At 45.2% G+C, this 27497-nt stretch overlaps 1 long non-coding RNA gene across 2 annotated transcripts in view; it reads left to right on the top strand.

The window, feature by feature from the left end:
* The first annotated feature begins 7837 nt into the window (after positions 1–7837).
* Positions 7838–27497, top strand: part of LOC137307295 (uncharacterized) — a 98723-nt gene continuing 79063 nt past the window's right edge. The window contains exons 1-2 of one of the 2 annotated variants that reach the window (XR_010959099.1): positions 7838–7903; positions 17072–17149. This is a non-coding gene — a long non-coding RNA (uncharacterized lncRNA). Of the gene's footprint in view, positions 7904–8342; positions 8405–17071; positions 17150–27497 lie in introns of those variants that run through there. The other variant, XR_010959100.1, reaches the window with a different exon arrangement.

Genomic DNA, 27497 nt, shown 5'->3' on the forward strand with positions numbered 1-27497 from the left:
GTAAGGAGTGTGGGACTGTTGATGAATGGGGAGGTGTCGTTGAGGTTACTGCTACTGCTCATGAATAATCTGATCACGCAGAACCCTGGCAGAAAGGGCTTGTCTACGTTGTAGCCTCCCTTTTTCCTTCTTCTCCTCCCTCTTCCTCCTCCTACTCCCTTTTCCCCCTCCTCCTCCTCCCTCTTCTAGCAGCTTGTCCTGCTCTGCGAGGTCTCTCTTCATTCTTCCAGTCATGTTCAATTCCCAGAGGAAGCCCGACCAGGCCACCCATGTCTGGAAGCAAGTTTGTTCAGCACAATATTTTAAATGACACAAAAAGTACTGCAAGACCAGCCAGACCACTCCCTGTAGAGGACTGAAACTTTAGCCAAGCTTAGGAAACCTCCAAAAAAAACGTGCAATTGTACCAGCAGCCAGAAGAAATAATCCAGTAACTAACCTGTAGGTACTTCACAATCCCTTTAAATAGTGCTGGTGGGGGGTCCTTCATGCCGTTTAATGCCATGTTCCGCTGTGCGAGGTTAAGACGTTGGCTGGAGAGTGTAGATGCAAAATGGCAGCTGTGGTTTCAAATCAGCATTGCACACTGATTCGCGTCATGATCGCCCTGCTCTGCATGCTGCCAGTGGTCGTTAGGCATGCGCGCGGCGCAAACCTCGTCACCGAGATGGTGACCTGCGCACTTCCCGCCGGAAGTGTGCGTGCGCATCTCGGACCCCATTTTCCAGTCTTGGTTGGCCGCGTAGCTCCTAAAAAAAACAGGCGCTACATGGCTCAATTTAACCCCCATGGAGCGTAGATTCACCAGGATGATGCCAGGAACAGGAATATACGAACATACAAAAATGAAGGACAGGGAAAGACCAGCTTGTCCATCAAGCCTGTCCTATACCACTATAGTGCAATGCTGCCCACTCCACGAGCAGCCATGTAATCACCTGGAAGAGGAAAAAGAAAACAGATTAAAAAAAACTCTAGACCAATTCATAGAATTATATAGAATTTACAACACAGAAACAGGCCATTCGGCCCAACTGGTCTATGCTGGTGTTTATGCTCCACACGAGCCCCCTCCCACTCTATTTCATCTAACACTATCAGGATACCCTTCTATTCCTTTCTCCTTCATATACTTATCTAGCTTCCCCTTAAATGCATCTGTGCTGTTCACATATTCAGGGTAAAGAAATCTGGGAAATTCCTTTCTGACCCCCTAAAAGTGATCAAAACGAGTTCCAGGAGCCCACAGTGACCGTGAGGCACATCATCCAAAGACCCACCTACCTTTTGTACGCTGTGATATCAGCCACAGCCAGGAACTCGTCCAGCTCCTGATAGTACACATGCAGTGAATTCGCACTCGTTGCATGAGCTGGCAACTTATTCCAAAGGTCAATGACCCTCTGCAATAATAGTTGTGAAGAGAGACCATTGCTTCTTTTAAGGGGAAATTAGATAAATATTTGAAGTGAGAAAGATACAGGGTTATGCAGATAGAGTGGTGCAGCGGGGTTAGTTTTGGATGGCTCTGGCAAAGAGCTAGCAGGTCCATGATGGGCCAAGTGGCCTCCTTCTTTGATGTAAACCTTCATGGTTCTATAACATTAAATGTATTTGAATGGTAAATCATGACTTCATTTACCACCCAGGTACTAATTAACAGTTTCCTGCTTTCATAACGTGTGGTAATAACTCACATGACAAGTTACAGCAATTGAACTTAACTGCTTAACGAGCTGGAATTAACCGACCCGACCCATATAAATGGGTGCAATGGTAATGATGCCCGAGCTATCATCAGGAAAATGAAACACAAGTGGAAGAGGGCCAAAAAACTCAGGTCCACAGCCACCAATGTGGGTCTCCCCATTTCATACATCTGAACAACTCCAGTGATTTGGGGGTTGAATTCCAATCCTGTCCTGCTGCCTTAACTTTCACTCCCAACTTTTAAATGTCTTCCAAAACTGTTTTTGTTCTGGTGCCTGTGTAAGTCGGATTCCTTGAGACCTGCATCCACGAACCTGCTCCCTGAGTTTGCACAACTAAATCTGGCTCTTTTTCCCAATGGCAGAGGCGTAAACGTGTGAGAAACTAAAAACCGGGCCTATGATTGTGCCGTTGAGGTAAAGGAACTGGATTTTGTAGTGCGAAGTCTGGGAGCCAGCTCACTCATGTTGGCTCCTTGGAACACAGGCTCAGCGGCAGCATGCTCGTCTATGAGTCAGAAGATCATGGGTTCACGTCCCACTCTAGAGATTTAAGCACAAAATCCAGGCTGATACTCCAATGCAGTTACTGACTGTCGCAGGTGCTGTCTTTCGAAAGAGACTTTAAACCGAGGTCCCGTCTGCACTCTCAGGTGGACGTAAAAGTTCCCACGGCATTATTTTGAAGAAGAACAGGGGGGTTCACCCCGGTGTCCTGGCCGATATTCATCCCTAAACCAACATCACTAAAATAGGTTATCTTGCTGTTTGTTGTGCACAAATTGGCTGCTGTGATTCCTACATTACAACAGTTACTTCAAAATGTACTTTATTGGCTGTAAAACACTTTGGGACATCCTGAGGTCGTGAAAGTGATAAATGAAAGTCTTTTTTTCTGAATATGCATCGGTCTAAATATGGCTCAAGGCTAAAACCATTCCAACACTTTATTTTGGAACTACAGGACTTGGGGCAACAGAATATTTAAAATGATTCATTTGATTTATTTTGCACTTTTCAATCAGAGGGATTTACACTTTATTGTAATTTGATTGTGCTAAGTTTAAGCATAAAGATCCAATCAATGTACAAATAAATGTTAATCCCTCTGAAGCTGAAGTGTAAACACATGAATTAAGCACATTACGAACTGAAACTGCCTTAATTTGCATTTGTGGAAACCGTAATATATTAAACCCATTAAAACACATAAATAATACAGTGGTACAAAAATCAAAATATTAGGTTACTTGAATATTGATGGCACTACATGGAATAAAATGAAATGGGAAGACAGGTTGATAAAGCTGTAAAGAAAAATATATGGGGGGGGGGAAGAAAAAAAAATCGATAAGGCCTAATATTGGGTGCGGGTAGCACAATCCATTATTAACCTGTGCCCAATGGCCCCTGCGTAGGCAGAACGAGAACTTCATCTGGCCTCAGTGCTCACCGTCAAGCAGTGTTGAAATCTCGGCCTTCCACGATGATTGAAGTAAATGCGTACTTTCCATCAGCAGGGGGAGCCCCCATCTCTTAAAGGGAGGATGTCTCTTAAAATCTCTTAAAGGGAGCCGATACCTGTTATTTGTAAAAATAACAGTCTGCTGTCTGCAAGGAGTCTGAACGGAGATCAGATATCGCACATGAAAAACACAGATGCAGGTCCTGTCCCTAACTGATGAGCCATGTTAAAACATTGAATAAAGGTTGCGCACTACTAAATCCCACATTCTCCAAGCTGCATGCCAGACCTCACCGATCTGAGTTTGTACCAGGCCTGCGAGAGTGCGTGCACCAAGGTTCTCTGCTGATGCACTAGAGGCCTTGGTGCAAGAGGTGGACAGAAAGAGGGACATCCCATATCCGTTTGGAGGGGGGGGCAAGAGGCCCTCCAGACATAAGCCCAAAAGGCAGTGGAAGGCAGCGGGGGACACAGTCAATGCCAGGCACATAGCACTGTGAACATGGATGCAGTGCAGGAAGAAGTTCAATGCTTTGACATGAATGGTCAAGGTGAGTGAGGTCAACTGTCAAGTGGGATCTCCTACCAACTGCACCACTAGTCGCACCCATTGCTCCACACACTAAACCCCTAATCACCAATCTACCAACAAACTCCTTCACTAAGTACTCAACTCTTCCAATCAGATGCTTCCTCTCACCCTTACATATTACCACTGTTGCAAGTCGCCCAGCCAGAACTCACAGGCCACACACACTGGCAGATATTCAACCATGACAGGCACATCACCCAGACACACGTCCCGCTTGTTTGCAGGAGAAGGTGGCATATATCAGGAGGCAGCAAGTGTTAGTGGCATTTAGCCCCTTGAGACTGTTCCACCATTGAATGAGATCATAGTGGACCTGTGACCTAACTCCATATACCCGCCTTAGCCCCATATCCCTTAATACTCTTGGTTAACAGAAACCTATCAATCTCAGATTTAGAAGTCACAATTGAGCTAGCATCAACTGCCATTTGCAGAAGAGCGTTCCAAACTTCTCCCACCCTTTGCTGTAGAAGCATTTCCTAACTTAACTCCTGCATGTCCTGGCTCTAAATGTTAGGCTATGACCCCGTGTCCTAGTATTCAAGTATAGGAGACCTCCAAAAACAGTTTCAAATGCATCAGCAGCCAGAAACAATAATCCAGCCACTAACCTGCATTGTCCCTTTAAATAGCGCTGGTGGGGGGGTCCTCCAGGCACTCTAAGACATAGTCAGATAGTCGTGGTTAAGACTGTGTGTAGAGTTGAGCATTAAGTCCCAAAATGGTGTCGATCACTTTAAATCAGCGCTGCACACTGATTGTATCCATTTTCTCCTTACTTTACATGCTTCCGGCGTTCGGTATTTGCACATGCGCTAATACCTATACCAAGATGGCGTCCGGCGCATGTCACGCTGGAAACATGCATTCACAGCCAAGACGCCATCTTGGCACTTCGGAAGGCCATATAGCGCCGAAACAACGGGCGTTACACGGCCCAATTTCTAGCCCATAGGATCCTAAATGTCGGGTCGAGTAAAAAAGCAAAGAGGGAACATTAAATCTAAACAAATCATTGGTTTGGCTGCAGTTGGAATATCAACTCCAATATTCTTTCTGTTCTGGCACAAGACTGTTGAGAAAAGCCTTAGGCCAGCACCGGCAACATGGGCCGAATGGCCTCCTTCTGTGCTGTATGATTCTATGTCAACTGGAACGATTACATCCCGGTAATATACTATATGGAGACTTAGATAAAATAACAACAGTTACAAAGCATAGACTTGCTGGTCATTCCTTCAGAGTGAAAGAGGAACCGGTTTCAAAATTATTACTCTGGGAACCAAAATATGGAAACAGAAAGACAGGTTGTCCTAGAATTAAGTGCAATACTCAACTTGTATGGGATATAGAGAAATCCCCATGGAAGAATTACTATCATGGATAATGAATGAAGAGGTATGGAGGATAGTCACAGGAGCTCCGACAATAGTCGTCCGATGATGATGATGATTCTTCTCTGTAGCACCTCTGGCAACACTCAGTTCCGAAGCAATATAGGGAGGAAAAGGGGGCGGGGACCTATTATGTCAAATCTCTGTCCTCTTTACATTACCCTGGGATTTCTGGGGTTCCCTCAGACAGGACCACAATAAGTGCAGGGCAAAGGCAGCTAAGGATATGAGGCAGAAGTTCATGTTCAGCCACTGCAGCAAATCTCAGAGCTTGTCCATTGGGAAGGCTGTGCAGTCGCTGGCCCTGGCAAAGAGGGCATTGGTGATCTGCTTAATGCATTTATGAACAGCAGATTGAGAAATGTGGGATATGTCCCCTGTAATGATCTGGGAAGAGCCTGAGGCAAAGAAGTTATGGGTGCTGGTGATTTTCAGTGGCCCGGTCAAAGCATAGCCCTCTGGACCAACAGGCAGGCCACTTGATTTGTTCCTGCCGCCAGCCGCTCTGTGCCTTTAAATGAGGCCTGGAAGTTAAAATACTTCGAGCCTGAGACTTAGCCCAGCAAGTGTATTTCACACTCACCCTGCCCCCTGCCCACCCAAAACCCGCTCGAGGTTAAAATCAGCCCCATAGTTTTTACAAGGTTTGGAAGTGGTTTTGACGAGGTGGCATAAATGGGAGCTGTGTGAGTAGTTGCGACAGAGAGGCAGACAAAATAATTATGTGGGCAGATCAATGGGATTAAATTTAATATAAAGTACAAGATACTACACATGGGTAGGAACAATAAGCAACACACATACTCCATGAAAGGTGTTGAAATAATTAAAGATGGAGCTGAAAGGGCTCTAGGACTCTTAGTAGACTGAATGCCAACCAGTGCAGAGCAGCAATCAACAAAGCCAATAGAATGTTGAATTACGTTGCCAAAACCACAGAATATAAATCAGAGGAGCTTGTGGTCAAACTGTACAGTGCTTTGGTTAAACCACATCTTGAGTGCAGTATCTAGTTCTGATCGCCTAGGAACAAGGGAAATATTCCAAGTGCAGGAAGAAGTGCAGAGGAAAACCACTAGGCTGATCGCCAGAGTTAGGGTTCTGAAGAAAGACTGAAGAGACTTGAGAGCTCCTCAGTCTGGAAAGGAAGTGCATGAGAAGAGGTATACAAAGTGGTTGAGGGTATGGAAACGGTCAGTCTTGAATATTACTTTAAAGTAAGTTATGAGAGTTGGACAAAGGACACAGGTTCAAACTAGTAAACGCAAACTTAGGAATTATATCAAGAAATTCTTTTTCGCACAAAAAGTGATCAACAGATGGAATGGACTCCCTGAAAGAGAGGTGGAAGTAAAAACCATGGAATCATTCAAATCTTCTTCGACAGCACCTCCCAAACCCGCGACCTCTACCACCTAGAAGGACAAGGGCAGCAGGCACATGGGAACAACACCACCTGCACATTCCCCTCCAAGTCACACACCATCCCGACTTGGAAATATATCGCCGTTCCTTCATCGTCGCTGGGTCAAAATCCTGGAACTCCCTTCCTAACAGCACTGTGGGAGAACCGTCACCACACGGACTGCAGCGGTTCAAGAAGGTGGCTCACCACCACCTTCTCAAGGGCAATTAGGAATGGGCAATAAATGCTGGCCTCGCCAGCAACGCCCACATCCCATAGACGAATATAAAAAAAATTACATAGAATTACTTAGAATCTACAGCAGAGAAACAGGCCATTCGGCCCAACTGGTCCATGCCGGTGTTTATGCTCCACACGAGCCTCCTCCCACCCCTCTTCATCTAACCCTATCAGCATATCCTTCTAAAAGACAATTGATTGCTTCTGGGTGGATGAGTCAAGGTGGATGGAATGCCCTCCCTTATCCGGTTATCTTGTGGACTGTTTTTGTGGTGACAAGGGGGAAGATATAGACAGGACTGTTCATGCACTGGGCAGGTATGATAAACAAAGGAAGGTTTCTCATATCAGATTGGCATGAATGTCTCTTGCAGCCTGCAGCAGGTTTTCCTTCCCATCCTGTCGCAGATGCTCCTGCTCTTCTGGTTGATCACACTGCAACCCTTTGACTAACTTCATTCTCTGGAGCTTCGTAGAAGGTCCCTTTGTAAGGAAAAGTTGCGCAGCATGCAGCACACCACCATGCTCCCTTAGCCGGACTGTATTACAGTGCGTCCCCAGATCTTATCCAAGCACCTGAAGTACACCCTCAGAATTCCAATAGTGTGCTGCATGGTGACGCTGATGGAGGATGCCAGTGCTCAGATGGTGTCCTGCGAAAGTGCATGGTTGTCGGCAGCCATGCCTGTAGATTGTAACTTTGATCTCCCACGGTCCACCCAGATAATTGCTTTTCTGGGTCAAGGAGCACAAGCATGGTGACCTGCCTTAAAATGAAGGTATGATTCAGTTCTGATAGTCAGAAATAAGGGGTGTCGATGAAGGAAGGAGGAAGGAGGAAGCCTCCGAAAGCTTGTAGATTTCAAATAAAAATTGTTGGACTATAACTTGGTGTTGTAAAATTGTTTACAATAAATAAGGGGAACATTGAGTGTGACAAAAATGTACTTTGCTTTGCTGGAAACAAAATGTAAAGGTTAAAACCCAAGATCACGCAAAGCATTTTTCAACAGAAAGGCCATCAGCTCGGACCACACAGTTTGACTGCAAAGACTCCACAAGGTGCGAGTTTCAATTACGCCTGGAGACTGCACTGCTGTAAGTGACTGGGATTGATTTTACGCATGTGAGTTCTGTCGGTTGCAGTGCATAGAGACTCTTTTTAAATAGCCTGTAAATAGACCTTGTTTGCTTTGCTGTTTACCGAGTAAAGAAACTTTGTTTGCTTTGCTGTTTGCTCTGTTTGCTGTAAAATACACTGTTTGGCTGCAAATCCTGCTGGCCGTAAGTCCTGCCCCGCCTCCAACTCCTTGGCCCAGAAATTGCTCGGAGATTTATACTAACCCACTAACTCACCGCGGTCTTTACTGGGTGCACTTCCTCGAATAGGAAGCGGGGAAGAGCCCAGTGTCAGTTCCAGAGAAGCTAGGACCCATGGGAGAAATGAGAGGAGCGAGCTTTCCCCTCGACCAATCAGATCGTAGCATTTTTGACACGCTGTAAACATTTTCTGCAAGCTGGAACTTAAAATCCAGGAAGCGAAAGGTACAACACTCAAATCATTTGTAAAAACAGTTATAGACAGCGAAAAAAGAGAGGGTAAGAAATGATCAAATTAAATAAAAGAGGCAGAGGGAATTAAAAAAAATAATGACCAAAAACTATTAAAATAAGGAGTAATGAGACTCCACATTTTAAAATTAATTTTTAGTTGTTTGGCAGTCATTAAAACTTGTTTAGACCTAGCATTTTTAAGCATACCTGTTTTGTGGCGATATTAGTTGCTTTCCAGCTGGGCAGATGAACAAGTTGGCGCTGGTCCCTTGTTTCCACTGATTCTAGCTGGCGATATCCCTTTAACTCGAAGCTGGATTCCCGCATTTCACCGCACATGTGCGAATGCCGGAACTTGCTCCTCGATTTCGCCACTAACAACGGTGAGCGCTGTTGAGCCAATGGCTGACACAGTGGTGTCAATAGACATGCTGGATTTTCAATGATCAACGCAATGGATCATCTGAGGTGTGAACTTTGAATCAACAAGAGCCACTACATGCAATCGCAAACACCTTTGCCATTGTCAATGGTTGGCTACCTGTCATGCTTTGGAATGTTTGATTTTTTTTTGTCTTCATAGAAACGATTTGGTATTGAGTTACACATAAATCTTATGTTTTAAAAAAAACTGATTTTGAGTGGTTTTAAAAAAATCACGGGCAGCTCGGTGGTCAGAAGTGTCCTATTGCAGAATTATACTGGGCTTCATCCGTCAGCCTATAGCAAGTCTTAAGTGCGCAGCAACGAGCTTTGTGTTTTGAAATTTTGTGCCAATCAGCTCAGTCAGACTGGAGCTGGTTAAAATCCATGTTTGAGGAGGAAGTTAGTGGTGACTTTATTATTTTACATATCGAGGAAGGTAGAGAAATGCGTATTACAATGTGTTACACTGTTTAATGTTCATCCATTCATCTTAGGTAAATAAAACCATTTGTTTGTTCAGAGCCTGAGTTCTCAGTTTGGTAAGAGTGCGCATTCAGTCCACTTTTGAAGGGAGAAGAATGGTGTGGCAGCACGTGATACATTGCAATAGCTGGTGTACAGAGTAAGATGCTATGATCCCTGGATATTGGGCAGAAATCACACACTCCGGACCCTGGGGGAAATGAGGTCTTGGCTGCGAAGTACTTTGGGAATGGGTGGTGACGTTAACTAACATTCAAAGCCCAGGAAGCGGAATGCTTTCCTCTTGATGCAGGTAGTGGAATTGATGAAGGATAAACATGGCTATACGGGGGCAACCTACAACTCCTTGGGGAATCCTGCCACTCTGTAAAATTGCAGTGCCCGGTCATGCTAATGCTGGTTGCCATGGGGAAGTGGGTGCACTGATGTCCCCAGTGGCAGCTTGGAATGACCCAGCAGCTGCAAATTGCAGCCACTAGGGTGGCACGCACAATAAGCACTAGATTGGGTGGCATAACACATCAGGCAGCACTTCTGTTGTACTGTGTCCAGAGTGTGTACTTGTTACAGTGTTGGATGCCTGTATCAACAAGTGACAGGAATGCTACAATTGGCAGTTCAATAGGAGGTGAAAACAATGTTACTGAAAGAGCATTTTTTGAGGGCAACCATGGCATGGATGAGGTAATTATCAAATAGTCTGCTTAATGAGAGCCTGTTGAATGAGTCCTGCAGCTCCCTGATGAAATGTAGCCTCTGCATGCATTGTTCCCCAGACAAGGTCGGGGAAGTCTGACTTTGACTAATATGCCGTTGGGAAACTACGGCAGGTAGGTGCATTCCTCCTATAGTGTAACTTGACCTGCCTGACGATCATCCATTCCTCCTATAGTATAACTTGACCTGCCTGACGATCATCCATTCCTCCTATAGTATAACTTGACCTGCCTGACGATCATCCATTCCTCCTATAGTATAACTTGACCTGCCTGATGTTCATCCATTCCTCCTATAGTGTAACTTGACCTGCCTGATGTTCATCCATTCCTCCTATAGTATAACTTGACCTGCCTGACGATCATCCATTCCTCCTATAGTATAACCTGACCTGCCTGATGTTCATCCATTCGTCCTATAGTATAACCTGACCTGCCTGACGATCATCCATTCCTCCTATAGTGTAACTTGACCTGCCTGATGTTCATCCATTCCTCCTATAATGTGGAGATGCCGGTGATGGACTGGGGTGGACAAATGTAAGGAGTCTCACAACACCAGGTTATAGTCCAACAGCTTTATTTGAAATCACAAGCTTTCGGAGCTTTGCTCCTTCGTCAGGTGAAGTGAGGAGGATTTGCATAAAGGCACAGCATATATAGTCAGAGAACAATGCCTGACGTTCATCTAGTCCTCCTATAGTGTAACTTGACCTGCCTGATGTTCATCCATTCCTCCTATAGTGTAACCTGACCTGCCTGATGTTCATCCATTCCTCCTATAGTATAACCTGACCTGCCTGATGTTCATCCATTCCTCCTATAGTGTAACTTGACCTGCCTGATGTTCATCCATTCCTCCTATAGTGTAACCTGACCTGCCTGATGTTCATCCATTCCTCCTATAGTATAACCTGACCTGCCTGATGTTCATCCATTCCTCCTATAGTGTAACCTGACCTGCCTGATGTTCATCCATTCCTCCTATAGTATAACCTGACCTGCCTGATGTTCATCCATTCCTCCTATAGTGTAACCTGACCTGCCTGATGTTCATCCATTCCTCCTATAGTGTAACCTGACCTGCCTGATGTTCATCCATTCCTCCTATAGTATAACCTGACCTGCCTGATGTTCATCCATTCCTCCTATAGTGTAACCTGACCTGCCTGATGTTCATCCATTCCTCCTATAGTGTAACCTGACCTGCCTGATGTTCATCCATTCCTCCTATAGTATAACCTGACCTGCCTGATGTTCATCCATTCCTCCTATAGTGTAACCTGACCTGCCTGATGTTCATCCATTCCTCCTATAGTATAACCTGACCTGCCTGATGTTCATCCATTCCTCCTATAGTGTAACTTGACCTGCCTGATGTTCATCCATTCCTCCTATAGTGTAACCTGACCTGCCTGATGTTCATCCATTCCTCCTATAGTATAACCTGACCTGCCTGATGTTCATCCATTCCTCCTATAGTATAACCTGACCTGCCTGATGTTCATCCATTCCTCCTATAGTATAACCTGACCTGCCTGATGTTCATCCATTCCTCCTATAGTATAACCTGACCTGCCTGATGTTCATCCATTCCTCCTATAGTGTAACTTGACCTGCCTGATGTTCATCCATTCCTCCTATAGTATAACTTGGCCTGCCTGATGTTCATCCATTCCTCCTATAGTGTAACTTGAACTGCCTGACGTTCATCCATTCCTCCTATAGTATAACCTGACCTGCCTGATGTTCATCCATTCCTCCTATAGTGTAACCTGACCTGCCTGATGTTCATCCATTCCTCCTATAGTGTAACTTGACCTGCCTGATGTTCATCCATTCCTCCTATAGTGTAACCTGACCTGCCTGATGTTCATCCATTCCTCCTATAGTGTAACTTGACCTGCCTGATGTTCATCCATTCCTCCTATAGTGTAACCTGACCTGCCTGATGTTCATCCATTCCTCCTATAGTATAACCTGACCTGCCTGATGTTCATCCATTCCTCCTATAGTATAACCTGACCTGCCTGATGTTCATCCATTCCTCCTATAGTGTAACTTGACCTGCCTGATGTTCATCCATTCCTCCTATAGTGTAACCTGACCTGCCTGATGTTCATCCATTCCTCCTATAGTATAACCTGACCTGCCTGACGTTCATCCATTCCTCCTATAGTGTAACCTGACCTGCCTGACGTTCATCCATTCCTCCTATAGTGTAACCTGACCTGCCTGATGTTCATCCATTCCTCCTATAGTATAACCTGACCTGCCTGACGTTCATCCATTCCTCCTATAGTGTAACCTGACCTGCCTGATGTTCATCCATTCCTCCTATAGTGTAACTTGACCTGCCTGACGTTCATCCATTCCTCCTATAGTGTAACCTGACCTGCCTGATGTTCATCCATTCCTCCTATAGTGTAACTTGACCTGCCTGATGTTCATCCATTCCTCCTATAGTGTAACCTGACCTGCCTGATGTTCATCCATTCCTCCTATAGTATAACCTGACCTGCCTGACGTTCATCCATTCCTCCTATAGTGTAACCTGACCTGCCTGATGTTCATCCATTCCTCCTATAGTATAACCTGACCTGCCTGACGTTCATCCATTCCTCCTATAGTGTAACTTGACCTGCCTGACGATCATCCATTCCTCCTATAGTATAACCTGACCTGCCTGATGTTCATCCATTCCTCCTATAGTATAACTTGACCTGCCTGACGTTCATCCATTCCTCCTATAGTATAACCTGACCTGCCTGATGTTCATCCATTCCTCCTATAGTGTAACCTGACCTGCCTGATGTTCATCCATTCCTCCTATAGTGTAACTTGACCTGCCTGACGTTCATCCATTCCTCCTATAGTGTAACTTGACCTGCCTGATGTTCATCTAGTCCTCCTATAGTGTAACTTGACCTGCCTGACGTTCATCCATTCCTCCTATAGTATAACTTGACCTGCCTGACGTTCATCTAGTCCTCCTATAGTGTAACTTGACCTGCCTGACGTTCATCCATTCCTCCTATAGTATAACCTGACCTGCCTGATGTTCATCCATTCCTCCTATAGTGTAACCTGACCTGCCTGATGTTCATCCATTCCTCCTATAGTATAACCTGACCTGCCTGATGTTCATCCATTCCTCCTATAGTATAACCTGACCTGCCTGACGATCATCCATTCCTCCTATAGTGTAACTTGACCTGCCTGACGTTCATCCATTCCTCCTATAGTGTAACCTGACCTGCCTGATGTTCATCCATTCCTCCTATAGTATAACCTGACCTGCCTGATGTTCATCCATTCCTCCTATAGTGTAACCTGACCTGCCTGATGTTCATCCATTCCTCCTATAGTATAACTTGACCTGCCTGACGTTCATCCATTCCTCCTATAGTGTAACCTGACCTGCCTGATGTTCATCCATTCCTCCTATAGTGTAACCTGACCTGCCTGACGTTCATCCATTCCTCCTATAGTGTAACCTGACCTGCCTGATGTTCATCCATTCCTCCTATAGTATAACTTGACCTGCCTGACGTTCATCCATTCCTCCTATAGTGTAACCTGACCTGCCTGATGTTCATCCATTCCTCCTATAGTATAACCTGACCTGCCTGACGTTCATCCATTCCTCCTATAGTGTAACCTGACCTGCCTGATGTTCATCCATTCCTCCTATAGTATAACTTGACCTGCCTGACGTTCATCCATTCCTCCTATAGTGTAACTTGACCTGCCTGACGTTCATCCATTCCTCCTATAGTGTAACCTGACCTGCCTGATGTTCATCCATTCCTCCTATAGTGTAACCTGACCTGCCTGACGTTCATCCATTCCTCCTATAGTGTAACCTGACCTGCCTGATGTTCATCCATTCCTCCTATAGTGTAACCTGACCTGCCTGATGTTCATCCATTCCTCCTATAGTGTAACCTGACCTGCCTGATGTTCATCCATTCCTCCTATAGTATAACTTGACCTGCCTGACGTTCATCCATTCCTCCTATAGTGTAACCTGACCTGCCTGATGTTCATCCATTCCTCCTATAGTGTAACCTGACCTGCCTGATGTTCATCCATTCCTCCTATAGTGTAACCTGACCTGCCTGATGTTCATCCATTCCTCCTATAGTGTAACCTGACCTGCCTGATGTTCATCCATTCCTCCTATAGTGTAACTTGACCTGCCTGATGTTCATCCATTCCTCCTATAGTGTAACCTGACCTGCCTGATGTTCATCCATTCCTCCTATAGTGTAACCTGACCTGCCTGATGTTCATCCATTCCTCCTATAGTATAACTTGACCTGCCTGATGTTCATCCATTCCTCCTATAGTGTAACCTGACCTGCCTGATGTTCATCCATTCCTCCTCCTTCATCCAAATAGCACAAACAAAGAGAGATTCCTATATGGATACCAAGGGCTCAATTTTCAAACTGATCCGGGAAGGGGGCGGGGGGTCAATTTGAGGTTGGGAAACCCATTAGTGCATTAGTATGGGTGTCCCGGACGTCCTTACGATTTTGATGTAAGGATGTGTTTTATTTTTTTGTCGGTTTCCCATCTGAGTGACCGGCTGATTGACAGGTTGGTCTCAGCAGGTGGGGAGACCAGCCAGGGAGAGGACGTCTTCACTTAAGCCTCCAGGTAAGTCTTTGTTTGCATGGAGGGGTGGACGGGGGACGGGGGACAGGGGGCATGGGTGGGCAAGGGGCATAAGTGGGCAAGGGGCACAGGTGGGCATAGTTGGGCATGGGTGGGCACGGGGTCACAAGTCATGGGAGATAGGATCGGGGGTCAGTCACGGGGGTCCACGATTATTGAGGGGGAGGGTTGGAGGATCGGGGTTGGGGGATCGGGATCGGGGCATAGGTGGGCAAGGGGCAGGTGAGCAAGAGGCCTAGGTGAGCAAATATGGGCACGGATGGGGATGGGGGTCGCGAGTCACGGGGAATGGGATCGGGGGTCATCGCGGGTGTCCGCGATCGTTGAGGGGGAGGGTCGGGGGTCAGAGGATCGGGGTCGGGGGATCGGGGTCGGAGGATTGGGGTTGGAGGATCGGGGTCGGGGCTGGAGGGGGAGGATCAGGATTGGGGGGCCAGGTTCGGGGGTCCATGATCGGGGTGGGTGGGGGCGGTCGGTGCAGGTAGGCTTGTTGGGCCTGGGGGAAACACACCTGCTCCTCCGGGCCCACAAGCTGTGCCTTTCTAGGCATTTACCTGCAGTCTTGGGCCTTCTCGCCTCCTTTCATGAGGTGTAAAACAGAAGGCCCGGGAATCCCGGCCCCCCCCCAGGTTTGAAATGGGGAATTAGTAAAAAATGGCGGCTTGAAGCCTCCTTGAAAGATTTTAAGGCCCGACCTGCCTCCTGGGAGCGGGTTGGCTGCCCACCCCTTGTCCCGCCCCCGTGAAAACCGGAAATGGGTGGGTTGGGGGCGGGTCTGAAATGGTGGCAATTTTCAATCCCTCCCGCCCCCAACCCACCCGTTTTTTACTTTTAAAATTGAGCCCCAATTGTCCCAAGGAGTAACTGTAACCCAAAATGGGTGCATCAAAAGCCTTACAATAAAAACCGACCAGCCAAACATCGGGCAAAAGATAGCAAAAAAAAACCCAGCTAAAGTACCAAAAAACAATTTGAAAATACAACTGTAAGTTGCAGATTCTCCCTTTAAATAAATTTGTATTGGAAGAAGCAGCCTAGCAAACCTGAATGCTCAAATTATCTGAGAGAAATTAAGAAGCAGTGTAGTTCCGGGTAAGAGCTGGAAAATAGCACTGGCATTTACATGGCATCACTTTCTCTCAATGCTATCCTATTAAATAACTACCGACATAACAACGACTACTACACTTCAAAAGTAATGCATTGGCTGTGTAACTCTTTGGGATGCTTGACACAGGAGGAATTTGATTAATAGTTTTAAGAGCAACTGTGTCCCACCCAAAGTAGAATTATTGCCAAATGTATGTTTTCAGACTTTTTCGAATAGAACCCAAATATTTGGATAAATTTTACTGTTAAAGAAACTCTGAAGACTTTCCAAACCAGAACCAAATTGATCTTAACTTGTTTTCATTAATGTCACAGTATTCCAAATTTCACCCACATAGACATCAAGGTCGATTTTTTAGCCCGAGTGGACTTTGGGCGGATGAATGGCAGAACGCACCGGCTGGCCCACCTGATAGTCTCTGCAGGAGGCCCGGTACATTTTAAGGGACGGGCCTCATTAGCATTGGGCCGGCGAGCTGCAGGCAGTAATCAAGTGCCTCAGGGCCGCCACAATAAAGGGCGACCTGGTCGACCTCCAGGTCAGAAGAAAGTAGGTCCTTGGGGCGCTAAGGAGGCTCCGACCTTGGGAAGGGAGGGAAGCCACAGCAGCAGCCCAGGCTGGTTTTGTGGAGGCCAGGGGAGCAATCCTGCTCCGCCCAGCCCCACAAATGTAAAGTGAAACTTATCTGTCAGCTTCTCTTCAGCCCAGCTGCCAGCTGATACTGGGCGGAGCATGCATGGCACACACTCCGCCCAGTTTAGTCCCAAAATAGCATCAGGGTCTTATTGATATCATAAGACCCTTATTTAAATCAGATGTGTGCCCTAGTGTCAGCCTTGGCTCAATGGCAGCACTCTCGCCTCTGAATCAGAAAGTCGTGGGTTCAAGTCCCACTCCAGAGACTTATGCACAAAATCTAGGCTGACACTCCTAGTGCAGTTGAGGGAATGTTGCACTATCAGAGGTGGTTCAGATGAGATGATAAACCAAGGCCCTGTCTGCCATTTCAGGTGGACGCAAAAGATCCCATGGCACTATTTTGAAGAAGAGCGGGGAAGTTCTCCCCGGTGTCCTGGTCAATATTTATCCCTCAACCAACACCTAGAAACAGATCATCTGGTCATTATCACAGTGCTGTTTGTGGGACCTTGCTATGCACAAATTGGCTGCCATGTTTCCTACATTATAACAGTGACTACACTTTAAAAGTACTTAATTGGCTGTAAAGCGCTTTGGGAAGTCCTGAGGTCGTGAAAAGCACTGTATAAAAGCAAGTCTTTCTTTTTTCTTTAGTCAGGTGGCTGCCCGGGCAGCTTATTTGTAGGACCCCAGCAAGATGGAGACGGCCACAGCAATGGCGGCAACAGGATGGTAAGTTCATTCACACCTTTTCGGGGGCACTACTGTCAACCGGGCGGGAGGTCTCTAAATTCAGCCCATTGTGTCCAAAGTTGTGGATGATACCAAATTGAGAGCAGTGGCAAATGGTGAATATCAATGTGCACAAATTCAAAAGGATTTTGACTAGCTCAATCAGTGGGTGGAGAAATGGCATTTACAACTTAATACAAGGAAATGTAAGGTTAGAAGATTTGTCAACACCAAGTTATAGTCCAGCAATTTTATTTTAAATTCACAAGCTTTCGGAGGCTTTCTCCTTCCTCAGGTGAACGATGTGGAAATGAAATCCTCGAAATGAAATCGCATTTATAATTCACAGAACAATGCTTGGTGATTACAGACAGTTTTTTCAACTGCCCGTTGCCAAGGCAATCAGTGTGCAGACAGACAGGTGTTACCTGCAAGGTCTCAGAATATACAAATCACCAAAAACAAACAACAAACAAAAAAAAACAGAGATAGAGAGGTAGAAACATAGAAAAGATAGCAACTGACCCGTTATATTAAAAACAGATAACATTTGTTCGCTGGTGGGGTAACGTGTAGCGTGACATGAACCCAAGATCCCGGTTGAGGCCGTCCTCATGGGTGCGGAACTTGGCTATCAATTTCTGCTCGACGATTTTGCGTTGTCGTGTGTCTCGAAGGCCGCCTTGGAGTACGCTTACCCGAAGGTCGGTGGATGAATTTGTCAAAGGGAAGGTTGATGTGGAAATATGTGTTAAATGGGAATGTGTCAGAGCAGGAGAGAGATCTGAAGGCTTTAGAGGACAGGTCACTAAAAACATCAACACAATGATCCCAGGCTGTTAAAAAAGCAAACAGAATGTTGGGCTGCCTAGAAAGGACTATAACATATAAATCTCGAGAGGCATTTTAAAACTGTATTTGACCCTGGTGAAACCACATCGGGAGGGCTCTGTGCAGTTTTGGTCTTCCTATTTCAAACAGATATTCAGTTATTAGAGGGATACACATTTGATCACAGAGCTTAAGGGAATGATGTATGAGGGAAGATCTATTATCCTGGGTCTTTCCTCTCTCTTGAAAAGAGAAGATCGAGAGGGGATATGATAGAAATGTTTAAAATTATGAAAATGTTGGACAAATTGGATCCAAGTAGCCTTTTCTGCCGTGCACAGAATTTAAGTACAGGGGGTCATATTTATAATTAAGGACAACAAAAGGAATTAGGAATTATAGAAGGAATATTTTTACTAAAAGTGTGGCAAGTATGAGGAACAGATTACCAGCACAGATAGTGGAACAAGAAACCTCAATGAGTTTCAAGAAGGAACTAAACAGGTTCTTGTCAACAAATAGGATTTAGGGATATTAGAAATGCATCAAGGGAATACTGTGGATAGGTGGGCTAGATGGACCAATGGTCTTTTCTTACCTGAAACTATTACTATGTTTTTGATAGCAAGTACCAGTCCTAATTACACAAATGGGCAAATAGATATATAAACGAAGTTGAGATATATAAATGAAGCTAATATAAGATGTGTCCAAGCTTGCCCACTACAATCAGCTTGAGATTTGTTTGGTTTAGGTTTTAACTTTTTTTCCCCCAACAGTGAAAGTGCTGAGGTGGAGGAGGAAACAGTTTTCTGGTTGAGAACTGATTGCAATTCAGTGCCCTTGAATAGTTTAGATTGAATCACTAATCATTGATCTGAAGCTTTTTACTCATCCGTGGGCCCAAATATACAATCTCAGATAGCCCAAACATCTGGAGTTCTCAAGTTTCAGCAGGTCAGTTAGATTATTCAGACATTCTGTAATTAAAAGAGAGCCTGAATGTATCCAGTTTCTTCAGCAGTTTTCTATATACCCTGGAAATGAACTCTCCAATGAACAACAGCACTAAATAGAAACAGGACAAACTGTTTCTGTAACTTCTTTAAATCCAAGTTTCGTGGGTTTCATCCAAAGTTGTCTGAAAGCAGATTCCCCCCCCCCCCCCCCCCCCCGGTCACTGTGTAAAACTAACGCTGCTTGATCAAATAATGTAATAGATTTGATGTGTCTTATCGTTGGAGGGTGCAGTACCCATCTGTGCACCTGCAGATGGTAGGCAATTAAACTAACCACATTAGAAGATATTTTAGCGTGCTGGAAACTGCCACTTACTAGATTACATCTGTAGGTTGTGTAATGAGCTATAAAAGAGTGGGATTCTAAAGCATCAAAGAGGAGGAAAACCCATTTGGAATGTCTGCTTGTGTCCCCAACAAGTTTTGTAGTTTAACATGTTGTAACAAAGTAAGGAAAACCATTATAGTTAAGATTATTCGAAAAGATCAAGCTGTTAATCACGATAAAAGAACCTGTTGGTAAACTGATCCTAGTGTTTTGAATGACATTTAATTGCTCAAGTTAATAAATGACTGTTCCACATTACCAATTGCCCTCACATGGGGGCCAGCAAATATTAGCTTTTGCCCATTCAAGAAAGTACTCCTGATAGGCAATTAAAGGATCAACAAGGTCATCTATGTGCGGAACCACAAGGGATGGGTGAGATCCTGAATGAATATTTCACATCGGTATTTACGGTTGAGAAACGCATGGATGTTAGGGAACTTGGGGAAATAAATAGTGATGTCTTGAGGAGTGTACATATTACAGAGAGGGAGGTGCTGGAAGTCTTAACGCGCATCAAGGTAGATAAATCTCCGGGACCTGATGAAATGTATCCCAGGACGTTATGGGAGGTTAGGGAGGAAATTGCGGGTCCCCTAGCAGAGATATTTGAATCATCGACAGCTACAGGTGAGGTGCCTGAAGATTGGAGGGTAGCAAATGTTGTGCCTTTGTTTAAGAAGGGCGGCAGGGAAAAGCCTGGGAACTACAGACCGGTGAGCCTGACATCTGTAGTGGGTAAGTTGTTAGAGGGTATTCTGAGGGACAGGATCTACAGGCATTTGTAGAGGCAGGGACTGATTAGGAACAGTCAGCATGGTTTTGTGAGAGGAAAATCATGTCTCACGAATTTGATTGAGTTTTTTGAAGGGGTAACCAAGAAGATAGATGAGGGCTGTGCAGTAGACGTGGTCTACATGGACTTCAGCAAAGCCTTTGACAAGGTACCGCATGGTAGGTTGTTACATAAGGTTAAATCTCATGGGATCCAAGGTGAGGTAGCCAATTGGATACAAAATTGGCTTGACGACAGAAGACAGAGGGTGGTTGTAGAGGGTTGTTTTTCAAACTGGAGGCCTGTGTCCAGCGGTGTGCCTCAGGGATCGGTGCTGGGTCCGCTGTTATTTGTTATTTATATTAATGATTTGGATGAGAATTTAGGAGGCATGGTTAGTAAGTTTGCAGATGACACCAAGATTGGTGGCATTGTGGACAGTGAAGAAGGTTATCTAGGATTGCAGCGGGACCTTGATAAATTGGGCCAGTGGGCCGATGAATGGCAGATGGAGTTTAATTTAGATAAATGTGAGGTGATGCATTTTGGTAGATCGAATCGGGCCAGGACCTACTCCGTTAATGGTAGGGCGTTGGGGAGAGTTATAGAACAAAGAGATCTAGGAGTACAGGTTCATAGCTCCTTGAAAGTGGAGTCACAGGTAGATAGGGTGGTGAAGAAGGCATTCGGCATGCTTGGTTTCATTGGTCAGAACATTGAATACAGGAGTTGGGATGTCTTGTTGAAGTTGTACAGGACATTAGTAAGGCCACACTTGGAATACTGTGTACAGTTCTGGTCACCCTATTATAGAAAGGATATTATTAAACTAGAAAGAGTGCAGAAAAGATTTACAAGGATGCTACCGGGACTTGATGGTTTGACTTATAGGGAGAGGTTAGATAGACTGGGACTTTTTTCCCTGGAGAGTAGGAGGTTAAGGGGTGATCTTATAGAAGTCTATAAAATAATGAGGGGCATAGATAAGGTAGATAGTCAAAATCTTTTCCCAAAGGTAGGGGAGTCTATAACGAGGGGACATAGATTGAAGGTGAGAGGGGAGAGATACAAAAGGGTCCAGAGGGGCAATTTTTTCACTCAAAGGGTGGTGAGTGTCTGGAACGAGCTGCCAGAGGCAGTAGTAGAGGCGGGTACAATTTTGTCTTTTAAAAAGCATTTGGACAGTTACATGGGTAAGATGGGTATAGAGGGATATGGGCCAAGTGCAGGCAATTGGGACTAGCTTAGTGGTATAAACTGGGCGACATGGACATGTTGGGCCGAAGGGCCTGTTTCCATGTTGTAACTTCTATGATTCTATGATTCTAAAATTGCCATTTGTCAGCTAAATCACGGATATAATTTGTGTCAATCAAAAAACTTCAGTGCCCTTTTATTTTTTTTTCTGTCAGAATCAATGACATTATCCACAAATATGAAAGACTGTATGGGTTCTGTGTTGCCAGTTCTCCAATCTCACCGGGGCATTGTAAGAAAAAGCGACTTCCAGGTGTTGTAATTCAATATAAGACTTCCTTATGTCTTTTTTAAATGATACATAAGGATGCACTGGTTTGCCCCAGTGTCATCAGCTGAAGACCCATTTTTAAACGTGCCCCCCTTTTGTTAAGGGGCACAACTAATTAAAGAACAAAAGGAAACTTATAAAACAAAATGATAATATTGCTCCTGGCAAGCCACTCCAGTCCCTGCAGTACCCACCGGTCACGGAAGGCCTCAAGCGTACCAGTGGACACCCACATGCTCCCTCTCCAGGGCCACCTGGGCGCGGACAAGACCATGGAAGAGAGGCAGGCAGCCAGAGTGACCCCCCTGGGTGGCGTCCATCCTGGAAAGAAATAGAAAAAGAAAAGAAAGATTGTGTATATAAAGGTATTCTACAAACAAAAACTAGTATTAAATTGCAACTTTTCATTGTTTTTCTTTCAAGAAGCTGGATAGAAGGAATTCTATCGTAACTGTATATGTGTTTTGTCGATGTTGGTTATTCACTTGTTCATCTTTTGTAAAATAAATTTAATTTAAAGCATCGAAATTTCAGACCTCATTTTAAGGTTATCATTTATTGAAGATGGGAGAGAAATCCTATGGAGGTGTAGGATAATTCCAGTAGCTAAAAGCAATGAACAGAAAGATTGTTCTGTTTGTTATCCTGGGCACACTGCTAAAAGCTTATCTAGATATCAAGTCTAGTGAAGACATCTTGAAAAGGCTTAGAGCACATGAGAGAAATCTAAAATTTGGAAGCTGAATAATCTAAAGTAAGAAGGGTAGGAAAAAAACCCCAAAATGTAACTAATTCTTTAATCCCAACTCTCTACCTCCTACATCCTTCAGGCCACAAGGCTATCTTCAGTTCCATGCATGTCACTTTTAGGTAGCAGTCTCTTGTGCAAGACCTTATCAAATGGCTTCTGAAAATCCACATATACAACATCCATTAATCATGTTCGACCTGCCACCATATTGACTCTGTTAACGAACTCTATTAGGTTAGTTAGGTAAACATGACCTACCTTTCATAAAGCAGTGCTGACTTTCTTTAATCAGCCTATATCTCCGATGATGGATTCGAGCAATTTACCCATTACTTACATTAAACTCGCTGCCCTGTAGTTACTTGGTTTGTCCATTTCTCCTCTTTTTGATAAAGGTGTAATCTTTGTTGCCTTCTAATTCTCTGGTACTCTGCCAAATCGAGTGAAACTTTGGCCGATTATAGGGCCGAATTTCCTATCAATTTCACCTCAGGAACGCTTAGTTCCCAGGTGTAAAAGAGAAACAACGGCAGCTGAGACCCGTCATTATGGGTCCCCACTCCCTTTACGTTGCGCTGGGATTTTCAGGGTTTCCCTGGGTGGGGGTCGGGGGTGTGGCCGGAGGCTTTCCATTAAAGTTTTCTTCCTGGTTAGCTGGTGGGGTGCCCATTTTGAGGGGCGTTCAGAAGAAGTGGGCCTTAGGTTCTATACTTGGACCCTGTCGGATAGAAGGATCAGGGAAGGGAAGGCAGCAGGACCCAAAAAAATAAGCCCCTTTTTTATTTAAGGACAGTGGACCAGGAATCGTTGTTCAGGGCCTTTTAATTGCTATTTCGGGATAACAGTCTCAAAGTTCTGTCACCAATGGTTATTACTGTTGCTGCAGCTAAGGCCTGCAGCAGCGAGTGCATTTCTGCACCTTTTGCTAGGCACAAGCCTCTGCCAAGAGGGGGCCTGTGTCTGGGGTACATTGGGCCTAGGCTAATGATCTGAACCTGCAAATATGGGTAGGTTCAGGTCAGGAAGAGCACACTTTGGGAGCGCTTTACCTGACCAGTGCACGGGACACAGTCAAATTCAGCCCTTGTAACTAACACATCTCCAAGTTCCTTACCTATTTCTTTTCATTCCCTTGGATGGAAACCCTCTGGGCCTGGAGAGATGTCCAACTTCGATCCCATTATTTTATCCATTATAATTTTTGTATTCCTATATTGATTTCTATTAGTTTCTCTCCCTCACTAATCTCAAATCTCCTACTTTGTATCCTCTTTCTCCGCTGAGCTACTACTTGCCCCACGTCCTAATCCTTTGCTATTGTTTCGCCCAAATCTGTGTTTAATGGGACCACTCCTCCTTAAACACTCTTTATCTTGATATACAAATAAAAATATTTGCTATTACTCTTGATGCTATCGGCAAGGTTTTTTCATTCTCCCTTTGTGCCTTTCTTACTATTTTCTAGCTTTTGTTGCTTTCTATAATCCTTCCGATCCTTATTCTTGCCATTTTTCTTCACCCTTGCACCTTTACATAAGCTTTTGCCTTTTGTTCCACAATGCTCCTAACTACTCTCATAGACCGAGATTGCATAACCCCAGAAGTACTACCTTTTGCCATTTGTTTTGTTCTCCACTACCTACAGACATGTTGGCCATCATGTTACAAAGTGGTTTTACAGCAAGTGTTTCTTATTAGCACTGTGTGTATCCCCGGTGCCTCTATGTGCTGTTCTTAAATTTATCCTGGTGCTGTGCTCAAGTGATCCCAAGGGTGACTTGGCCAGTGGGACTTAGTTGAGCTGTGGTATCATAAGGATCTCGAGACCGAGGTGGCCTTTGTCTAAGTCCTGGGTGGACTCTTCACCTGCGTCACTATTGCAGGTGCATGGGCAGCTCAGCCTGGTCCTGTATCCTGATACCTAGATGAGCAGGCATCTAAGGGGGCTGGCCAGAAAGTGCACATGAGCTGGGGAGGATGGGATCATGAAGGTGTATTCTAGGCATGCCACTTGTGCTGGGTCCTGGATCTGCGTGGGTCATAGGGAGGGCAGATGGTGTCAGTTAAATCCTCAAGACACTGAGAGGTACTGCGTTAAAGCTCTCTGATGCTGCTTTCCATCATTCTCTCTAAACCATCCTTACATGGCCTTTCAGGTCACTTGTCACTTGAATGGATGCATTGACTGGTCTCTCTGTCGGGATGATGAATGCCACCATCTTCTCCAGGAAGTGCTGCACTGTGTTGAATCCTTCCCTGATATTGGCACTGAGGATGGCATTGAGCTGAGGCGGGGCGGAGATGGGCAATGTTACGAAGGTGGAAATAGGCGCTCTTGGTGATGGAGAGGATATGGGGTCAGAAGCTCAGCTCAGGATAAAATAGGAGGTCAAGGTTGCAAACGGTCTGGTTCAGCCTCAGACAGTGGCCAGGGAGAGGGATGGAGTTGGTGGCTAGGGAATGGAGTTTGTGGCGGGGACCGAAGACAATGGCTTTGGTCTTCCCAATATTTAATTGGAGGAAATTTCTGCCCATCCAATGCTGGATGTCGGACAAGCAGTGTGACAAATGAGAGACAGTGGAGGGGTCGAGAGAGGTGGTGGTGAGGTAGAGCTGGGTGTCATCAGCATGCATGTGGAACCTGACTTGTTTTTAGAAGATGTCGCCGACGGGCAGCATGTAAATGAGTAAGAAATATGTTTGTGAGGTAAGAAATCAAACTTATAAGTTACAAACTCAATTCTGGGATCTTAGCTTGAACATATTTTTTTTAATATTCATTCTCCAAGTATGGGCATCACAGGCAAGGTCAGCATTGATATCCCATCCCTAGATGCACTGAGAAGGTGGTGATGAGCCGCCTTCTTGAACCGCTGCAGTCCGTGAGGTGAAGGTGCTGCCACAGTGCTGTTAGGTAGTGAATTCCAGGATTTTAACCTAGCGACGATAAAGGAACGGCGATGTATGTCCAAGTCAGGATAGCATGTGATTTGGAGGGGAACTTGCATCTGCTGCCCTTGTTCATCCAGGTGGTGGAGGTCGTGGGTTTGGGATGTGCTGCCAAAGAAGCCTTGGCGAATTGTTGCACTGCATCCTGTAGATAATGCACACTGCAGCCACAGTGCCCCAGGAAGTTGATGATGGGAGTCTCGGTGATGGTAATGCTATTGAATGTCAAGGGAAGGTGATTTGGCTCTTTCTTCATAGAATAGAATCACAGAGCTCAAAGGAGGCCATTTGGCCCATTGTGCCTGTGCCGGCTCTTTGAAAGATCTAGTCCCACTCCCCTGCTCTTTCCCCATGGCCCTGCAAATTTTTCCTTTTCAAGCATTTGTCCAATTCTCTTTTGAAAGTTACTATTGAATCTGCTCCCACCACCCTTTCCGGCATTGAATTTCAGGCATTGAATTTCAGGCATTGAATTGAACTCCATCTCTTGTTGGAGATAGTCATTGCCCGGCACTTGTCTGGCGCGAATGTTACTTGCTACTTATCAGCCCAAGCCTGGATGCTGTCTTGGTCTTGCTGCAATATTAGAATATGTGAGACGGCACCCAGTCCATATTGTTTCTAATTCACGTACGGACAGCGAAGGTCTCATGAATGGCTCCATGTTGAATATTGCAGTAATACATCATTGTCAGCACACCACAACACAGTCATGAATCTTACTATGGGTATATCTGTTTTCTATTCACCTGCTTTTCATATCTGTAACAAATAGTTAAGAATTGTATGGCATATTGCTGGTAATGAATAGGTAATAGTTGGCCTGGGGTGAAAACTTCTGTGAAAAGCTCTTGCTGAGTGAGCCAAGTTGCTTTAAGTGCTTAATAATGTGCCTCTTGGAACTGAAGCAGTTCCATCAACTATTACGTCCTCTAGTGATTTGGAGTGCATCAGGTAATCAGCAGCTTAATGTTTCCTACATATGTTGACCTCTACGATTATTCTGAGGCAACTACTGGCTAAAACCCCTGCTTTCAACGAGCCCTCTTTCTTCTGTTGCTCAGGAAGATTGTATCATGAGAGCTAATGGAGCTGTTCATAAATCATGAGGGGAAACGTGTTTTGTTTGAATTCCAATGCTCCGTAAATTCAATTACTCAGTAAACTTAAACATTCGATTCCATCAGAAATCAGATTTATATTGCAGCGTCTTTCAGAAATATAAAAGATGTTCCGGATATAAAAGATCAGGATTTTGCGCATTCCACGAGTTTACAAATGATCTTGTCATTGATCCCTTGATGCTGGCTCCTGATCAGGAATGCATGCAACTGGTCCTTCCACGTGGATGCAGACAAACTGCTTATCCTTATTATCGATCGCTAGCTGATCAAAACTATTACGGCAAAGTTAACTGGAGCAGGGTTACTCCTCCCTCTTCCACCGCAGTCCCGAAGACTGTTGCCTGCCCCCTTGGTTCACACCCAATCGCCGCTCTCCCGATCGTCTTCTCCCCTCTCCCGATCACCCTCTCCCCCCCACCCAAGCGCTCCCAGTCGCCCTCCTCCCCAGAAAAGCGCACCCGATCGCCTCCCACTCCCCTCCCCCAGTCCCAGGACTTACTTGAGGGCAGCTGTCTCTGGTGTACCAGCCCAAAATTGAAATCCACTTTGCCAACAAGCTGCCTGGGCACATGCAGCAGCTGTGCACAGCTTGCTGGTCAAATTTAAATGAGGCCCGAGGTCCACTATTGAGTGCACTTCGGGCCTACCCGTTCTGGTGCAGGAATCGTTCCCTGCGACCAGTTCGTGCTGGAAGGTCGGCCCTGTCCAATTTCATCCCCAGAGTGTCCAAATTGTTCATCTAGGATTGGCAGGAATGAACCTGAAGTTCATTAATAAAGAATTAGCTTCAACAAATGAAATGCTTTTTAGACCGTTACTATAAAGTTCAAACTATATTTGTGTTCAGATAAAATAAAAAGTCTTCAAACTCAAAGGCCCTGCATTTCCAGCAGGTGAAAGAATGGTGAAATGGACCCTAAACCCGGCCTAGTGGATAGGCCCAAAGCCTGTCTCAAATTGGGGGGGGGGGGCTGACGAGAGCTCCATTGGGGCTTCCTGAGGGCATACGGTTCTGGAGGTAGCCTGGGAACATCCCAAATACC

This window comes from Heptranchias perlo, chromosome 3 (assembly GCF_035084215.1).
Source record: "Heptranchias perlo isolate sHepPer1 chromosome 3, sHepPer1.hap1, whole genome shotgun sequence".
Lineage (NCBI taxonomy): Eukaryota > Metazoa > Chordata > Chondrichthyes > Hexanchiformes > Hexanchidae > Heptranchias > Heptranchias perlo.